This window comes from Schistocerca serialis, chromosome 2, assembly GCF_023864345.2.
Source record: "Schistocerca serialis cubense isolate TAMUIC-IGC-003099 chromosome 2, iqSchSeri2.2, whole genome shotgun sequence".
Lineage (NCBI taxonomy): Eukaryota > Metazoa > Arthropoda > Insecta > Orthoptera > Acrididae > Schistocerca > Schistocerca serialis.
The window spans coordinates 682,571,705-682,591,509 of record NC_064639.1 but is presented as its reverse complement, the minus strand read 5'-3'; the positions used below and the strand labels follow the sequence as shown (position 1 = coordinate 682,591,509).

At 37.7% G+C, this 19,805-nt stretch overlaps 1 protein-coding gene across 8 annotated transcripts in view; it reads left to right on the top strand.

Annotated features, from left to right (window-relative positions):
* The first annotated feature begins 1,631 nt into the window (after positions 1-1,631).
* LOC126457803 (epsin-2) overlaps positions 1,632-19,805 on the top strand; it is a 162,004-nt gene continuing 143,830 nt past the window's right edge. For 6 of the 8 annotated variants that reach the window (XM_050094410.1, XM_050094407.1, XM_050094409.1 and 3 more), the window contains exon 1: positions 1,632-1,749. The gene's annotated coding sequence lies outside the window, so the exon portion shown is untranslated. Of the gene's footprint in view, positions 1,750-1,818; positions 1,954-19,805 lie in introns of those variants that run through there. The other 2 variants (XM_050094405.1, XM_050094404.1) reach the window with 2 other exon arrangements.

The window sequence follows — 19,805 nt, the reverse complement described above, 5'->3', positions numbered from 1 at the left end:
ATTAAACGAAGTTTTTCTGATATCAGATTCATAAAATGCTGGACATTTTATGAAGTTTAAAATGCCTGCCAGACACAACCAAATTACGAAAATAAAATTTGTTCTCCTTTTGGCAAATGGATGATACCCCAACACTTGAGTAACATTCTAGGTTGACTCATAAGAGTCTTTTGTGTGCATTTTCCTTTCTACACCCACTGCATTTTTACAGTACCAATGACTTTGCCAGTTGCTTTGCTATGATTGAACCTACATGGTCATTCCATTTCACATAATTCCTTTTTACCTTTTATGAATTGCCTAAATGTTTTTTGAACTTCTAAAGCAAGTTGCCAATTTTTGTACTGCCCAAAATCTTATTAAGACCATACAGAATATTTTGCAGCCTTTTTCAAACAGTGCTTCATGATAGACAACTGTACCATCTGTGAAAAACCTAAGATTAGTCTTAACATTGTCTGCAATGTCATTAATACACTTTATGGACAGCAAGGGTCCCAACACCATTCCCTTGGTACAGCTGAAGTTACTTCTACATATTCATTCATTTATTCATCCTTTTTTTGTGTGCATATTGTCATTAAACTTTCACTCAATTTAAAATTATGCATCTTTCTTGTCAAGAAATCCTCAGTCCAGATACAAATTTCGCGTAGACTCCATATGATCGTTCTTTCGTTAATAAGCCTTTATTAAAATGCTTCTCGGAAGTACTGCCTTCATCTGATTGCGGTGATGCATGGCTCTCAAGGCGTCATATGATCAAAGCGCGAATTGGGATTCACATTACTGATGTGTATGACGTACTTCGTTAAATCTGTGGTCCGGATATACTATAGGTTTCTACAACAGATGGATATCGAACTTATTGGTCCAGTTTTTTGTGGATCACCACTGCCGCATGTGTGTGCTTTTTTCCCGCAGTGCGAGAGACTTATGGCATGTTGTGGTTAAAAGAATAGATAACCCAGCCGCAAGTTTGCACAGAATCTGACAGGTATTCCATCTCAAACAACACGCACAACAGAATTCCATTCCAATCGAAAGCGATGAATCTGTATCGTAAAGTTATACGAGACACTTGTAGTAATGTAGATATGCAGGTAGAAAATTTTTGACAACATTACCAGTAGATCAAATAAAATTTTAAAAAACCTCACTTTTAGAGGTAGCCACTGGATAGCGCGGCATGTTTGGTGAATCAGATCATGGTTACTAACCGACTTTGTACAGTGCGTCCAGTTTATGAATCTGTCTGTTTATCTATCTTCCAGTCTTACAAGCGTCAGATCGCTACTGCACAAAGAGCAATAACGCTTGAAAAATTACCAGTAATCAATATATATTTCAGTTAGTGGAAGAAACGGCAAACAAGAATATATTAACTACATAACTTATATTCCATGCCTATTTGTGTGGAGATAGTTCCGGTATGTGTAAAGACTATCAGCAAAAGCTGATATACACCCGAAAGTTATCCCTTTCATAAACTGTTGAACCAGTAAATTTCCGGGGGAATTACATACAATAGTACAAGTGTAAATGCTTATTTCTCATAATTGATTTTTGTTATAGGAAGTTGTCTCTCTGTAATAACAGCGCGCGTTTCTAAACAATTTGGTTGTAAGAAGGTCTTTGCCATGTTATCTTAGAGCGAATGATGTGACAACTGTGCGCAAAAAAAAGATGTAAGGACACTCACAATAGGAGTGTTATAGCAGTAGCTACCTTCATTTATGAAATTTTTGTGTAAGTGCAATTAATGTACAGGCTATTTAAAATCATTAATTAATGTAAAGAACCTCTTATTATCATGAACTCGTTAAATAGAGCAGGAAGTTCCACCATCTTGATATTTGCTGCGTTATTAGTCACTGTGTATTTGTCATAGAGAAGAGTGGTAGAAAAATATTGTAAAAAGTGTCTTTTGTATGAGTATTCCATTCCAAAAACGTAAGTGACATTCGTTGGCGTGTCTTCTATTGCTAAATAGATATGCCATGTTTTTTTAATTTGAATAGCAGTGGATGACATACTTCTGCTCGGATTGTACACTGTCACTGTCAAAATCCATGTTCATGATTTTTAGATAAGTGTTTGGTCTCTACTGTCATGTTACTAGGTGCCCTGCTGCAAGTGCTTTCCTTTGTTGTGGCATATTTACTTTACTACTATCCTTCATATCTTGCATTGTTTTCAGAAATGTCAGTGAAAGCGGCTTGACAGTCTGACAGTACGTTTTACAGGCGCTCCTTTAGAATTCTGTACAGAATTTGAGTTTGTTCGGAAGAGATAATGAATAATGTCCATGGGACAATGATGTAGACATGGCATAGTGAATATCTAGGTCGTCACTTTTTGTCAGTACAAGTTAATAATTGGCTGTAACAGGTTTCTGATGAGGGGGTTAAGGAATATGACGTATTTATTAATAATCATAGCAACATGCAAGTTGTCACGGATGGGAATAATTCGCAAGGTGGAATGAATTAATATGGTGTTATAGGAGGGCGGGGAGGGGGGAGGGTGAGTGTGCGTATTATTCCCAAAATACAACCAATTTTCCCTTTTTTCATGTATTTGTCATAAACTTACTCTCTGATGGAACTGAAACAATTCTCAGATAAATTTACGAAAATGATAATGATGTTAAATGTGCTGTCAAATGACCTTGCTTCAAGACCTGAAGTTTTAGTTACGACTTATGTGAATTTGCTTCCTTGGACTATATTCACCTCAAACTTGTTAACTATAAATCCAAATACCTGTTTACAATTGACGATTGGCTTGCTGAAATAATGTTGTAGTTACTACTTCCCTCATTTCTAAAATATTTTACCTGTATTAGATTGTCAGTCACACTGGCTGACGAGATTACTGCTGCTGTTGTTTTCCAGATATTCATGACAGCATATTGCGCCTTACTTGTACTTATTCCACAGTTTGTTGGGCGAAATGCTAGTTAGTTGGTTGCGTGTTCCATTGATCAATCGTGCGGTATGGTAGCCGTTATGATGTGGAACGTGTCAAGTGCACAAGAAATCAACATATGAAACAAGATTTTTTAATATATATATATAAAAATAAATTGAAATCATACCTCCTTGAAAACTCCTCCTATACCATAGGTGAATTCTTGGATAGGAATAAATAAATCCATAAATATAGTATATGCATGTTGTGCCATTTAAGGGAATGGGATAAATAATAGAAATATTAATCTTTAACACTGTATATATATAACATGCATATACTATATTTATGGATTTATTTATTCCTATCCAAGAATTCACCTATGGTATAGGAGGAGTTTTCAAGGAGGTATGATTTCAATTTATTTTTGAAACTATTACTGCTGTCCGACATTTTATTTCATCTGGTAATTTGTCAAAAATTTTTATAGCAGCATGTTTTACCACTTTCTGTGCAAAAGATAGTTTGAGTAAAGGATAGTGTTTCTCTTTCTTTTTTCTGGTATTATAATCTTGAATGTCACTGTTGTTTCTAAACTGGTCCATGTTGTTGAGAACTAATTTCGTTAGCGAGTAAATGTACTGTGAGGCTGTTCTAAGAATTCCCAATCTTTTAAAAAGATGCCTACAAGATGTGCGACTATGAACCCCACACATTATTCTAACCAATTTCTTTCAAGCAGTGAATACTTTTTGTCTAAGTGTTGAGTTACCCCAAAATGTCATTCCATATGACAACGAGTGAAAGTATGAAAAGTGTGTTAGCTTACTAATTTCTATATCCTCAAAATTGGCAATTATTCCGATTGCAAAAGTTGCTGAACCAAGTCATTTTAGAAGATCCAAAATATGAATTTTCCAATTAAGATTGTCATCTATATGTACACCCAAAAACTTAGTATGCTCTACTCTGTCTACTGACTATTGATGTGTTATATTTATTGAAGGAACTGTACTTTTTGCAGCAGAAAATTGGATGTAATGTGTTTTCTCAAAGTTTAAAGCAAGTCCATTTGCAGAAAACCAATTAATGACTTTTCCAAAGAATTTATTTGCATCATTTTCAGTTGGAGTTTCTTTTACTGGATTAATAATGACGCTTGTGTCATCAGCAAACAGTGTCGTTCAGCTTATTGTTGCAGATAAGAAGGGAGGTCGTTCATATATATCAACAACAGAAGGGGCCCCATTATTGAACACTGTGGAACACCCAATGTAATTTCACCCCAGTTAGATGAAATGGCAAACTTATTTAAATCACTTGACCCATATAAACTTTTTGTTTCCTGTTCTGTAGGTATGACTTAAACCATTCATATGCTATTCCATTTATACCACATAATTGTAATTTCTGTAGCATAATGTCATGGTTCACACAATCAAATGCTTTGGACAAGTCACAGAAAATTCCTATTGGTGACATATTACTATTTAAAGACTCTGTTATGTGGACAGTTAAATTGTATATTGCTGTCTCAGTGGAACAGCATTTTTTAAATCCGAACTGTGATTTACTAAGTATCCCCTTACCATTGAGATGGCTAACCACTCTTGAGTACATTACTTTCTAGAGATTTTTGAAAATGCTGTAAGCAAGGATACTGGCCGATAATTATTGACATATGTGGTGTCCCCCTTTTTGTAGCCGGCTGGGGTGGCTGAGCGGTTCTAGGCGCAACAGTCTGGAACCGCGTGACCGCTACGGTCGCAAGTTCGAATCCTGCCTCGGGCATGGGTGTGTGCGATGTCCTTAGGTTGGTTAGGTTAAGTTGTTCTAAGTTCTAGGGGACTGATGACCTCAGCAGTTAATTCCCACAGTGCTCAGATCCATTTGAACCATTTTTTAACCCCCCTTTTTTTAGAGAGAGGCCGGACAGTGGCATATTTTATCCTGTCTGGGAAAATACCTTGAGTTAGTGATGCATTACATATGTGACTCAGAACATCAGCTGTAGTTGTTCCACATTGTTTTAGTATCTTATTAGAAGATGTCATCTTCTCAAAACAACATTTATTTTTCAAAGATTTAACAATTTTACTTATTTCACAAGAGGTTGTTAGGTGAAACTTAATCTGACAAAATTTTTTCAAAACTGACTCTTCTATGTACCGCCTGGCTTTTTCTTTTGAACTATTCTCACCAATTTTTTTCTCCTACACTTACGAAATGGTTGTTAAATACATTAGCTACTTGTGTACTGTTGGTTACGATGTTCTCATTCTCTTTAATAGTAATACTACCTACCCCTGTGGTTACTTTTCCTGTCTCCCTTCTAATAACATTCCATATTGACTTTATTGCTGGAGTTGTTAATTTCTTCTCTAACATACATATTTCTTGATTTCCTTACAACTTTTCTCAGTGTTTTACAATAGTTTTTACAGTGTAAAACTACTTTTGGATCTTTACTAGTTCTTGCTGTCTCGTCAGTTTTCTTTTTCTTTCTGAAGACCCTTTAATACCTATGGTATTTGTTTTTGTCCAATTCCATTGGGAACTGTGTACACTACAACTGTATTATTGTCAGTATAGTTTGGATAAATGGCAGCATCAGTCATAAATATTGAAATCCTTTATTTTACAGATACATTTTGGTCACTGTGTGACCATCTTCAATGAAAATTATTCGAATTTTGTGGGCTTATAACATAATAGCACATTTTCTATGAGGTATAACAAACACTGTGATGAATACTTCCAAAAGATAACTTCACTTTTTGTGCATACGATAATTTTTAAAATTTGCAGAAGAGCATATCTTGTAATGATAGGAGTTGCTGATCCAACATAGTACATGAAGATATCTTTTGGAAGTATCATAACAGTACATGTTACACCTCATAGAAAATGTTGTGTTATTATGTTATACCTCCACAAGGTTCGAATAATTTGCATTGGAGGTGGTTACACAGTGACCGAAATAGATCTGTAAAATAAAGGATTTCAATGTTTATGACCGATGCTGCCCATTATCCAAAATATATTGGAAATACTATTTGTAAATTTCACCTTTTAAGAAGCTAATGTAATGTGTGACGTATATAGATATTCATCTTTGTGATATCAGACCTTATATTCGGAATTAATTCAGGTTTGATAGTAGTGAATTTGTTGCTGGAGGTACACATCCAGATTGCCTTTTGGATGTTGTAAGCAAACTGTTGCACGAGTAAACGGTAGGTATCTGTATTGTTCACCAGTGAGACATGTGGCAGGCTTATCGCCAGCCTCATTTCATCCCATGCAGTAGTCCCTCACTTCTGTATATCTCTATCACCTGCGCATTTATGGCACACTGTTAGCATGATGTATTAAATTATCTAGTTTTCAATGTATTTGTACCCAGCCAGCTACATGTACGAACATTTCATGTTCCATGAAATCCAGCAAACCATTTCCCAAGCTTAAAGGATATAGTGCCTGTTGTAATCTCCTGAAGTATTTATGCACTGCTGTTGTAAAGGCATGGGTCTATAAAGTCATCTTCAGCAAGTCGTTTGCAGAAACTACTTGTGCAAGTTGTGTCATGTGGGAACATCCCCAGCAACTTGACTTCTGCAAGGTTTGTCAACTTGCAGAGTAGCTTCTGCAAGTTAGTGGAAGAAGTTTCCTACATCTTTTTGCAAGTGCATGCTAGTTGCTGTAAATTCTTCTCAAACTTGCAGAAGTTGTGTGTGTTCATTACTGGTATGAAAATGTTAGTGTCGAAAAGGGGAATGATGCGAAGACAGATGGCCCAGAACAAAAGTGCCATTGGAACCCTTAAATGTATATAACTGATCACCAGAGCCAAGGAAGTGTTAAATTAATATGCAGATTACATTGTTTCACCAGAAGGGGAAGTAAAATGGAAGTACAGACATCCTTAAATTTTAGCTATTATTATTATTATTATTATTATTATTTTCTGTTAGCATAAAAATAAATGTCTTGCATTTTTAATAAAAGTAATGAATACTGTTTGCAAAAATAGAAGAGTTATTAAAAGGCTATATGTTGGTGGTACAGCTTGCTGCATTTTTGTATCCTGCTTTTGAATATATGATTGTACAGTAGATGAGATGTTCGAAAATAATATACAACTTTTTGAGAAAGGCTTCAGTGTGAATGATGTCCTCTGATTTCATTTCATACAATAATGTCTTTTGATAACTTGATTATGTATGCCTCTTCATTTCTTCACATAAGCATTTGTTTTTTTCTTAATATTGTTTTTTGTAATGATTTTTCTTCAACAACAACAACAACAGTAATAGTAGTAATAAATAGTAGTAGTAGTAGTAGTAGTAGTAGTAGTAGTAGTAGTAGTAGTAGTAGTAGTAGTAGTAGTTGTTGTTGTTGTTGTTGTTGTTGTTGTTGTTGTTGTTGTTCATCAACGGTGGTTGCTGCTCTGTTTTTAATCACAAGACTATAAACGCTCACTTGCATATCTCCTGATGCAACACTAGTGGAAGCACTTCTGGAAGTACTTGCAGCGAGTTCCTTTAATTAACCTGCAGAAGTAACCTTGTGCAAGTTTTTCTTGTAATGTAAACCACCTCAGCTAGTGCTTGCAGAAGTTACTTATGGAAATTAGTTGCTAGTGGATACACATCTTAAGGATATGTACTCTAGTGTAGAGAATGGCTTCCATACCTCATAGCAGGGTGCTGCTGCTTGATTGTAAGGATGCTTAAGAGTTTTTGTTCAGCTTTACAGGTAATTAATGAGTGATTTATTTAGTGTGGTCAGTCTGTCTGTTATTAAAATCCATAGTATATGACCATTACATGACTCCTGTCACCAACATGTAGCTGCCCACAGTGACTGACTATGGTTGTGGCAGTTTTTGCAAAATTCAGCCATGTATGATACATTTTTTTGTGCCTCCATGATCTGGGATATAGCACCTCACACATTGGGCACCCATCTCAAAATGTGATTGTATCGCACATCTTGCCCATCCTGCACTGGATTCCCGATGACAGTAGGACCCTGCAAGGTCTGATGATATCACAATCATGTGACTCAAGACTGTTTCATCTACTGTGGTGTTCAGTGTACTCTGTACAACACAGCAGCTATCATGTGACTTCTTGGTAACCACCATATGAAGAACATCATTTCCGTCAAGCTGTTATTTTTAAATGATACTTCTTTGGGCATTCATAGGCAGTTTTGAGTGTTGCTTATTCTCAAGTGCGTAATAGGTGCAGATACTTAATCTTTGTAAGGAGTGAGAAACAAAAATTACATGCCATGCACATTTACTCATAGCATGGTTGTACATTCTACTTGGTAACATTTAATTGATTAACATCACAGGTTAATGTAAACATGAGTTAAGCCATTGCAAATGTGAAAGTCTGGTACATTCCTAACCAATGTAATTGCCAGAATGTTGGATGCAAGCTTCAAACATGCTTACATTGTGTTGTGCAGGTGCTTGATGTCAGTTTGTGTGATTGAGTTCCATGCCTTTTGCACTTGGTTGGTCACTACAGTGATGGTAAATGGTGGTTGTAGATGACGCTGGTGTTGTCATCTGATGATGTCACATATGTACTCCATTGGAGAGAGATCTGGTGATAGAGCAAGCAAAGGCAACACGTCGACACACGGTAGAGCACATTGGCTTACGACAGTGGTATGTAGTAGAGCATTATACAGTTGGAAATCACCCCACTGGAATGCTGTTCATGAATGGCAGCACAATAGGTCAAATCACCAGTCTGATGGACAAATTTGCAGTCAGGGTGCATGGGATGGACATGAGAGTGCTCCTGCTGTCAAATGAAATTGCAGTTCCACCTGTAAGCCCAGGTGTAGGTCCAGTGTGTGTAGCACACAGACAGGTTGGTTGAAGGCCCTCACCTGGCCTCCTCTCAACCAACACAAGGCCATCACTGGTACTGAGGCAGAACCAGCTTTCATCAGAAAATACAGTAGACTGTGCCTTCTAATGAACTCTCGCTTGATACCCCCACCCCTGAATTCTCAAATGATGGTGGTTTGGGGTCGGCGGAATGCTACAGGGCATCTGGCTCGGAACTATCCTTGAAGGAACTGGTTTGTAACAGTTTGTTGTGTCACTATAATGCCAGCTGCTGCTCAGATTGCTGCTTCAGATGCATTACAACGTGCCAGAGCCCATGCCAAACATGAAGGTTGTGCCTCTCAGTAGTGTTATGTGGCTGGCTGGAGCCTGGTCTACTTGCAGTGATACATTCTCATGACCACTGCTTCCAGCATTCATGTACAGTGGTTACCCTCCTGCTAAGTTTTTCTGCAGTATTGCAGAAGGAACATCCAGCTTCTTGCAGCCCTTTCACACAATCCCATTGAAAGTAAGTGAGCTGTTGATAATGTTGTTGTCATCTTAAAGGCATTCTTGACTATCATCAACTTGCCATGTGCCACATCAATTTCAAAGGTAGCTAACACTCACAACTGTTACAGTATACATTTAAAGCAAACCTGATTTGCATCCTCATAGTGCTGCTACTAATGCTTCTCGTATGCAGTTGGCACAAAATTTGAATAGGTATCATCTTTCAGATGTAGAAACATGCCTACCAACTTTTGTTTATGTCAAACAAGGCCTTCTTGGTGTTGAGATTTTCCCTTTGACAGTGGATGTAAAATTAAAGTGAGGAGAGACTGCCACAAATGATGGGACTGGTGCAACTGTTTCCTTGACCAGCAAGCATATGCAAAATACTGCTGTGTAAGTTCTGAAATGGTGGAATTCTGTGAAGACTGTGTGTGCATAAGAAAGAAACCTCAAATCTACCAGAAGTGAACAGAGAAGTGAATGTGTGAAGACAAAAGTAGATAATTGTTACTACAACAAATAAGATTGAAGACTTGAAGATGTTGGGGCTGGCAATGTTGGAAATGCTTCAGTGTAGCTTGTCAAGTGAACATAAAGTTGTCTTTAAAATTGGATGGAAGCTACCTGCGTAATTGCATTAAATTTCAATGGTTGATGGTCCAATATTTGTGGCATTGAATTCACATTTGGGAATAGTGGGGTTCAAGTCTCTGTCTGGCAGTCTAAAATACTCAGGGATTTCTGTAAATCAATCTGTGTGAATACCAGTATGGTTCCTTTGAAAACTACATGGTTGATATCATTCCGCATCTGTGTTCTATCTTAATTTTTGCTACACATCTTCTGATGACTTCCTCACTGATGGGGTGTTAAACCCTAGACTTTTAACCTGAGTGAAATATAGCAAACTAATGCACTGACTTGAAAATAAAATTAAATATTAAGTTTTCCCTGTACTTATCACTGTTCATTTTGCCAAACATCTTTCTCTGTGTACACAGATCCACAACTTTATAAACAAAATTACTGCCTCCTCTGTTTGTCTTCATCTTTCTACACTTCTTCCATCTAAAAATAAAAAAATGGTTCTTTGTTGAATGATTCTGCAATAAAAAAGGCAAAGGTTTTGTTGTCATGAGAACTGATCATTTTGGCATACTGTTATAAAATTTTCACTTGAAAATTGATTTTTTTTAAAAATTTTAAGTTTGTTAAATTGATGAGTATCTTTAAACTTGGTTTTGAAAGCATTACTTGTAAAAAAAAAATATAAAATGCATGACAGTGTATGTAAAATACTTTTAATTTTTTAAAAATTTCCTTAAAAAAACTTCTGTTTGCAATTTAACAAGTGTAAGGCATGACTTCTTGTGTCAGCACTAATAAAAATATGAAGTCATAAAATGTCACTTTCCAAGCACAAGCAAGCTTAGAGTGCATCCCATGTGTTCTAACTGGATGCTCATAAGAGCATTGAACTTGGCTGTGGAGGTGGTCTTGCAAGGTTAAATTGAATGTGATAACTAATACTGAAGCAAACAGATAAGAGTAAGCTGAATCTATTGTATACCACATAGACCATATCTCATTTCCTGAAAAGACAAAATCATTTAAGCAAAGACATTGTAGTTGCCCTTATTTCATGAAACGTTCCATACAGAGGTCTTAAGCATATTAGATGTGGTATTCCATGAATGTGACACATTACATCAGTTCCCAAACAAAATGGAAAGTGTTAAAGATTTTTTTTTTTTTTTTTTTTTTTTTTTTTTTTTTTTTTTTTTTTTTTTTTTCCTCTCGATTTTGCTTAAGATGGCTGAATGTTATCTGCTGCATATGTTACTTTATACTGAAGTAAAATATCTTTTACTGTAGCTGAGTAAAAAAACTAATGCTGCAATAACACCTGTACTACTCTATATGTTAATTTAATTTCAGTAAGAACGTTATCACATTTTAACAGATTGTGTGACGAATACACGCACGTTGTGGAAGTGCTACAGTTGAAATGGTTTGTATAGTTAATTTTCTTACTGAATACAGTTGTTTCTAAGGACAGTTCTTTCATATTGCCTGAAGTCATTTGGTGCTATTGCAGCTTTAGAAAATAGGTGCTTAAAATATTTCGTAAATGGTTAATTAATGATTCTCTCAACACTTGCATTACTAGTTTCAAACCTTTCAGGTTCATTCTCAAGCCTGGCCTGCTGAGGATGCCCAGACAGTACTTGATCTTAATACTTTGCCATCCGCATGTCTCGTACAAATTTATTCGCTTGGCGCTGGCAGCGCTAATTCGTATTACTTAGCTTGTTGTTGGCCTCTTGTCACCTTTCTGTTGCCAACAAGCTTCAAACGCATTGACTTTTGCGTGCTTCAATTTTTCCGGAAAGCCTCTATTTTGCTTTATCGTTCCACAAACTTGAATTTTCTTTTCAAGTAATTTCTCTGCAAGTTCTAAACTGTTATAAGAATTATCCATGTAGAGTTGATACCACTTTACATAAGAAGGTGCCAATAGTTCCATCACTGTTTTTGCTAAAGGTTGTCCAGTGCTGGAATATATCTTGAATGAGGAAATGTATCCCGTACTCGAATCACACAGCATCCCAATGAGTATGCCGTATTTCATATAATTTTCGATGTATTGTAAACTTTAAAATTTAACTGTCCATGCCACGGTATGATTCCTTCATCAATTGAGATCTTTTGACTTAGATTAAATGTTTCTTTAAACTTTTTGGAAAAATAATAAATTACGAATTGCACTTCGAAAAGCTGGTCGGCATTATCCGTTTTATTGTTGTTGCTAGAAAAATGTAAAAATGATAATATTTGTCTGAATCGGTTGCAGGGCATCATATTGTGAAATATCGGTGTGTCTATTAACAGACGCATTGACCAGTAATCATCGATCCTTGCTTTTTTTACAATTCCCATAAGGATAGCAACTCCAAGCCATTTTCTAAGTTTGGGTCCCATAACGTCAACAAATTTGGCATTTTTTGATATCCAGTTTCCTTCTATTGCATTTTTGACTCTTAATACTTGTTGGTTTCATTGCTAATAGATTCAAATAGATCGTTCCCAATATATAATTCTACGGTACCCACGATGCTCTGTGTATCTTTGGGAAATATGTGTGGACCCGGAGATCGTTCAGGTTTATTATTGGTCCTCAGTAAATCATAGTCTGTCTTCTTCATCCGAATCAGTTGGCAACTGTTGCGTTTGCTGAATTCTTCTTAGACATATTTCACTATCTTCTGATGATCCTCCTCCTTTCATTTTTTTGATAACCAATGTCTTCTTCCCAATAGGCCAAGTCGTCCGAATGTCAGACAAGACATCCGCGCATTCATCGTAAATAATCGTATCGTCTCTTTTGTCTGCCATGATGAAAGTGCACAAGTATTTACAAAAACATCGAAAGGGTGCAAAAAAAGGGCAGGTATTATCACGTAATAGGGGAGAGAATGTGGCAGATATGATACGCAAGTTGGGATGGAAGTCATTAAAGCAAAGACATTTTTCGTCACGGCGAGATCTATTTACGAAATTTCAGTCACCAACTTTCTCTTCCGAATGCGAAAATATTTTGTTGAGCCCAACCTACATAGGTAGGAATGATCATCAAAATAAAATAAGAGAAATCAGAGCTCGAACAGAAAGGTTTAGGTGTTCGTTTTTCCCGCGCACTGTTCGGGAGTGGAATGGTAGAGAGATAATATGATTGTGGTTCGATGAACCCTCTGCCAGGCACTTAAATGTGAATTGCAGCGTAATGATGTAGATGTAGAAAACTTGTTGACGTGTGTAACTTATTGTTACCTAAACAAAACAACAACAGAATGAAAAAGATACTAAAGTGCTGTCACTGGCCACTGCATGGTAAATGATGTAGATGTAGAAAACTTGTTGACGTGTGTAACTTATTGTTACCTAAACAAAACAACAACAGAATGAAAAAGATACTAAAGTGCTGTCACTGGCCACTGCATGGTACTATGCACACGACACCACTGTGCTGTCGCCGGTCGGCAAAGTGTTAATAATAAACATCAAAGTGGCATATTCGCAGAATGAATGTCACAATCTACAGGTACATCTTAGCAAGTCAAAAATCAAACTCTTACTAAGAGGCACTTGTGTATTTAAAACTCATTGCCAAATATAATTACTGCAACTGTTTACAGAATCGTTAATAAACGCTTTATGAAATTTAATAAAGCTGCTGGTTACCAGTCGACAAAATATTGAAACTAAAAAAATTTAAAATATTTGCTTTGTTTCTCTGTTTAGTGGTGGAGGGAGTGAGCATCTGAGGAATGCAACATAATTCACTTTACTCTTGGAGTGCTTGCACATTGTAATAAATAACAGATCTATATTAATTAGTTATGACTTTTGTTAATAGTTGTGGGCTAATTTACTGCACACTCTCTCATACAGTTGGAGACTTGAGGAGTTCCTGAATTATGGCCTGTAAAACATACTCAGCCATAGATATTACAGTCTGCAGCCCGACCATCTCACCCTTATTCCAGTGATCGATCCATGATTATCTCCGTGACAATGACCACTACGTTCTTATAACTCTCTCTTTCTTGACCAATGGAACTTGTACCCTGTTGGTCACTCCAGAAAACCAAGTGGCAAACTTTCACCTCCACAACAGCTTTCTAAACCAGTCAAGGATATCAAGGAGTAGTACAAGATACTATTGGCAGGATAATATATCCTCCAGATGTGACAATACCCTGTTAATCATTCTCTTTTCAATGTGCACCACTGCCAGGGTGATTTGAAAAAATTAATGCAGCTATCAAACAGCACTGCAGTGCACTTAAACAAGACAAGCACCATCCCTGTATGGAACATTCAATAGCATTCAAGAGACTTTGAGGGAAGGCACTGTTTTTAATAAGCAGTGGTGGGAACAGTATGTTCATCTATGAGAGCCCACACTTAATCATCTAAAGTATGGTCTAAACTGTTTCACATTTGTGGCTACTCACTGTCCAGCATAGTTTCTGGCACCTCCTCAAATGGCGACATTTGTATTGATCCCAAAGTCATTGTTGAATGTTTCGAAGCACACTTCACCGAAGTGTCTGCATGCAGTAACTACCGCCCTAATTTCCTGACCCGGAATTGCCTTGTGGAACTGAACTCTTTCTCCTTTCATACGTAAGTCTTGGGAATCGTACAGTTTTCCATTTAATGAATGGCAGTTCTGCAGCACTTCATCCTGGGGAACTGTAGTTTTGTTGTCTGTGGGTGGCCAGCACCATCGATACAGAGCTTCTTAGACACTGTCCACCACAGTGATGTGCGGTTAACTGGAGGCTTTCATATGAGACATGTAGACAGCCTCTTGGCAGAAGTTGGTGGCTCACCACTGAGGTTGAGATGTCAGAAACTCTTGGCAAACTTTCATTACAGTCTATCAGATGCGTATCCACCTGTTTTACTCAGCTCTGCTTCACATGCAATAGTTCAGACTGTTTACAAATTGGTCAAAAATAGGTAGTCCAGCTGGGATGTGGCTGGAAGCTCCATGCAGTGGCCTCAAATTGCTCCCTCTTGTCTATGTTCATAGAGTCACCTCTTGGCACAAGCCCTGCGATTTGGATGGACCTTTCTTTTCCTCCTAAAAGAATGCTGATCTCACCTTTTTTCAAGCATGTGTTCCAGTCTGTTCTCCGTGACTAACAAAATTCGACATACATCTACTTGGACATGGTTGGCTATGCTTTTGCACACACAGATGAGGATAGTAAGTTTTTTCTGCCGAGAGCGTGCAGGATAAGCACTGCAGAGCTGGTTGCTGTATCACAGGCTCTGCAGTGCATTAAAACTCTTGCCACAGAGGACTTCCTTGTTTGTAACAACTCCATGGAGCTTCTTAAAAGGCATAGATTTGTGTTATTCCAAATGCCTTTTGGTCACTTAAAATCTAGGGCCTATTAATTGACCTCCACAGCTCCAAAATGATGGTAAAATTCATCCAGACATAAGGCATGTGGGTATGTAGGGAAATGCATTTGCTGACAAATTAGCTAAAGAAGCAACCGTAGGAGGCAAACTTGAACTCTGAATACTAGACACATGTTTAAGATTGTAACAGTGACACAAAATTTTGGATATGTGGGATGTGGAAAGGTAGAGGCTACTGTGATCCTCACCAAACTGAAGAGCAACCAAGGGGGGAGCACCAAGGTGTGGCATTTTCGTATCTCTCGGAAAGATGCCATCATATTGTGCCAACTGTGTTTTGGCCATGTCAGGCTCGCTCACAAGTTAATTTGTTGTCAAGAGGACCCCCCTCAATGCAGCAGTGTGGTAGTCATCTTGTGATAGTCTATTTTCTTCTCAGAGTGTGTCTGTTGGCTGATCTGAGATGAGCAATTGTTCCGTCAACCTCACCACCTCAAATACTTGGGAACAGTGGGTCTGCAGCTACCAAAGTGCTACATTTCCAGAGAGGAAAGTGGATTTTACAACAATTTTTAATGCATCTCTGCATTTGGTGTCTGGTATGGTTAGGTTGTGTGGGAGTAAAACTCCCTGCAGCATGTGTCCCAAGTGGTCTCTCACTACTTTCTCCCTGCACACAGTTACGCATTTTATGTATATATTTATTTAACTGATTAAGCTAATTAGCTCTCTTAGTCCACTTTCTCATCCCATTTTCATTTCCCACCCCATTTTAGTTGTACTGACTGATGATCTTTCTTGGTGTATCCTACACTGAGCAGCTACAATTTCTAGCTACCTGGGTTGTCAGCACGACAACATGATCACAGATCATGGAGCTGAAAACTTTCCTTTTCCCGTTTCATCTCTGTACCTCATTTTCTTGTGAGTCAAGATACTTGAAACTGAACAGTGAAGCGCCTTTAAACCCACAACAATAATAATAAACTTCCATACAAAACATTTACGTTTCTTGGGTACTTCAACATAAATACACTGATCCAACCAGGAAAACTGCACAACCTATCATTAGAGCTCAACAAACAGAAGATAATGATGCTTGCACTGCAGGAAACCCGCATGACAGGCGAAGAAACAATGGGTTATGGATACTACCGTATCTTGAAGAGCAAGACAGACAAACGAGTCGCCAACGGTGCTCTGCTTTTTGGCATGGACTTCATGGTACATAAGAAGATAATCAATTCAATTAGAGAAGTCAATCCAGTAAACAACAGGTTAATGACAATGCACTTACAGGGTGCAAACAAAAAAATAAATCATGATCAACATACATGCCCCCACAGACGGGGATAACAAAAAGACCCCATATCAACAGAGAAATTCTGGGCAACACTAGAGACAGTGATGCCCAAGATCCCCAAAGACAATATAAATATTTTATTAGATGATTTTAACACACAATTGGCAGATAAAAAAGTCTTCAAAGAAATGTGGGAAAGTTTCTGCCGCACAAATATACAAACAGAAATGGCATGAGACTCGTCAAACTATACCAGTGGAATAACCTAAAGACTGTCAACATTCCTAAGGAAATCTCCGCAAAAACAGAAAGCATGGAAGTCAGCTATACAAGAGATGGGAGAATTCCAAATAGACCATGTAGCGATTTCCTACCCAGTCCAGGAGGAGATCCACGACATTCAAGTATGCAGAGGTACCAATATTGATTCAGACCTTTATCTAACTCGAATCAATATAAAATTTACACCAAAGAAAATCTATCAGAAAACAATGTATATAGATAAGTCTGACACAAAAAAGATCATGGAATCCAACGTAAAAGAGGAATAGGAAAAACAACCAGCAAACACGTGGGAATAATTCCATAGAAATATCATACAAAAAGTAAAAACTTATACCACGGAAAAAGAACACTAAACACCCTTGGTGGGACTCACAGTGTGAAAAGGCATAGAAATACGCAAACCAGCTTTTCAGGACTACAATAGTAAAAAACCCAGAAAGTCTGTTGTTTCCTAGAATCAAGAAAACTGGCTGCAAAACTTATTAGGTAAACAAAGCAAAAGTACATAAAGGAGCAACTGGATACTATAGAGGTAAACTTCTGCAACCACAACACGAGAGAATTCTACAGGACCTTCTCAAGGAAAATCTGCGTGTACACACTTCCAAATGTGTGCGTCAGGAAACCAGACAGAAAACGCACTAACTAATAAGAGAATTGTCAAGAAATGGCACATTATTTCTCCGAGCTCCTTAACTGCCCTGAACCTGTAACAAGATTTCCAGTACAGAACAGTACCTCCATCCAACTGGAACCACCCCCACCAACATGTGCAGAGATCAACAAACACATACTTAAATTAAAAAACAACAGACCATCTGGTGAAGACGGCATCATTACAGAATTACTAAAAAGCCTTGGACCAAAGTCACTACAGGAACTAACACAAAATACCAGGCAGGCTTTCAGCCTGGTCATTCATGCACTGAACAAATCCTCAATCTGAAAACAGTTATAAAATACAAGGCCATCAAGAATTCGCCAATCATGTGCACCTTCATAGATTTCAAGAAAGCGTATGATTCTGTTGACCGACAATCCTTGTTCAACGTCTTAAAAGAACAGGGACTCAACCCAAAAACACTATGATTATTCAGACAGACATTTTCTGACAAAACATCGAAAGTTAAATTGATGGGTGAAATCTCTGATCCCTGCATGATCAAAGCTGGAGTGTGCCAAGGCGGTGGAGTATCCCCACTACTATTCAACCTAGTCCTGGACAAAGTAATCAGGGAATGCGAAACAGAACTGAAAACTCGAGGCCACTGGAAACCAACACGACTAGCAAGATGCCAGGACAAAATTGAAATATCATAGCTTTTGCAGATGACCTGGCCATACTATCAGACAACGAAGCAACAGCAACCAAACAAATTGAGGTACTGAAAAATGTACGGAAAAAGTTGGGCTGCAGATCTCTTTCGAGAAGTCAGAATTTTTCTGCTCAAAATTAAACATGACAAAATTAGACACAAAATATGGCAAAATAAACAGTTGCACACTTCAAGTATCTAGGAGAAATCTTTGGACCTACAGGAGGATAAAGATCACATAGAAGACTAGACTACAAAAATGAAGAGGCATTTGGCAAGACATAGCTTGTGTATAATAAAAAAATGCATGTCCAATCACACAATAGTCAGACACTACAACACAGTAACCAAGCCTGAAATACTGTATGTAAGTGAGACACTAACACTCCATACAAAAATCGAAATGGAAAGTATACTGAAGGAAGAAAGGAAAATCATGAAGAAAATTCTCATCCCAAAACTGACAGAAGAGGGTTACTGAGTACACTCTAGGAAAACTACAGAGATGATGTCAAACATAGCAGCAGATGTCAGAAAAAGGTTGAAGTTCTGTGGCACATCATCAGGCTATCACCAAAACTACTCACCAAGAAAATTCTTACTTACATACCATGGATCACACAAGTTAAACTGAATCTAGAAGCACCAAAAATCAATCCAATGGAAGCTGAAGACAGAAATGTATACAGGGACAAGATACACCCGTGGAATGTGAGGTAAGAGAAGTAAGTCCCAAAGAAACCAGGACAAAGTGGAATGAAGATAGACTCTCCATGGAAAAAAATGAATTATGGAAGATCAGAAAGAACACTAATTACCACCACCACCAGCTATTCTTCAAGGAAAGTGTTCCTTTCAATTTATGGTAATTATTTTGACATTTGCAGTGTATGAGTTAAGTATTTTCATGGGTTCATAAGGGGAAAAATCCAGGTTTCTATGTTGAAACCGGTTATGAACAGTAGTGGGCACACTAGAAAAGTTGAAAATGAAGGGGAAGACTTTCCTCGTTTAACTGGAATAACCTGTTAGCATTTTGTGTGGAAATTGAGCTTCAGACACAAAAAAATTCAATATAAAGCTTGTGCTGAAGGGAAATAAATAGCAGAAAAAAGTTCTTATGAGAAATTAAAAACACTTCTCAAAATAGTGGAAGGAGTATTTACTGCACTGATGAGACTTGGAGTGGTGCAAACCATTCCATAACTTTCAATAGCACGAACAAAAGATACCTTATGTACCGAAAAATGGGTAATCTACATCTACATCCATACTCTGCAAGCCACCTGACGGTGTGTGGCGGAGGGTACCCTGAGTACCTCTATGGGTTCTCCCTTCTATTCCAGTCTCGTATTGTTCGTGGAAAGGAGAATTGTCGGTATACTTTTGTGTGGGCTCTAATCTCTCTGATTTTATCCTCATGGTCTCTTCGTGAGATATACGTAGGCGGGAGCAATATACTGCTTGACGCTTCGGTGAAGGTATGTTCTCGAAACTTTAACAAAAGCCCATACCAAGCTACTGAGCGTCTCTCCTGCAGAGTCTTCCACTGGAGTTTATCTATCATCTCCGTAACGCTTTCGCGATTACTAAATGATCCTGTAACGAAGTGCGCTGCTCTCCGTTGGATCTTCTCTCTCTCTCTCTCTCTCTCTCTCTCTCTCTCTCTCTCTCT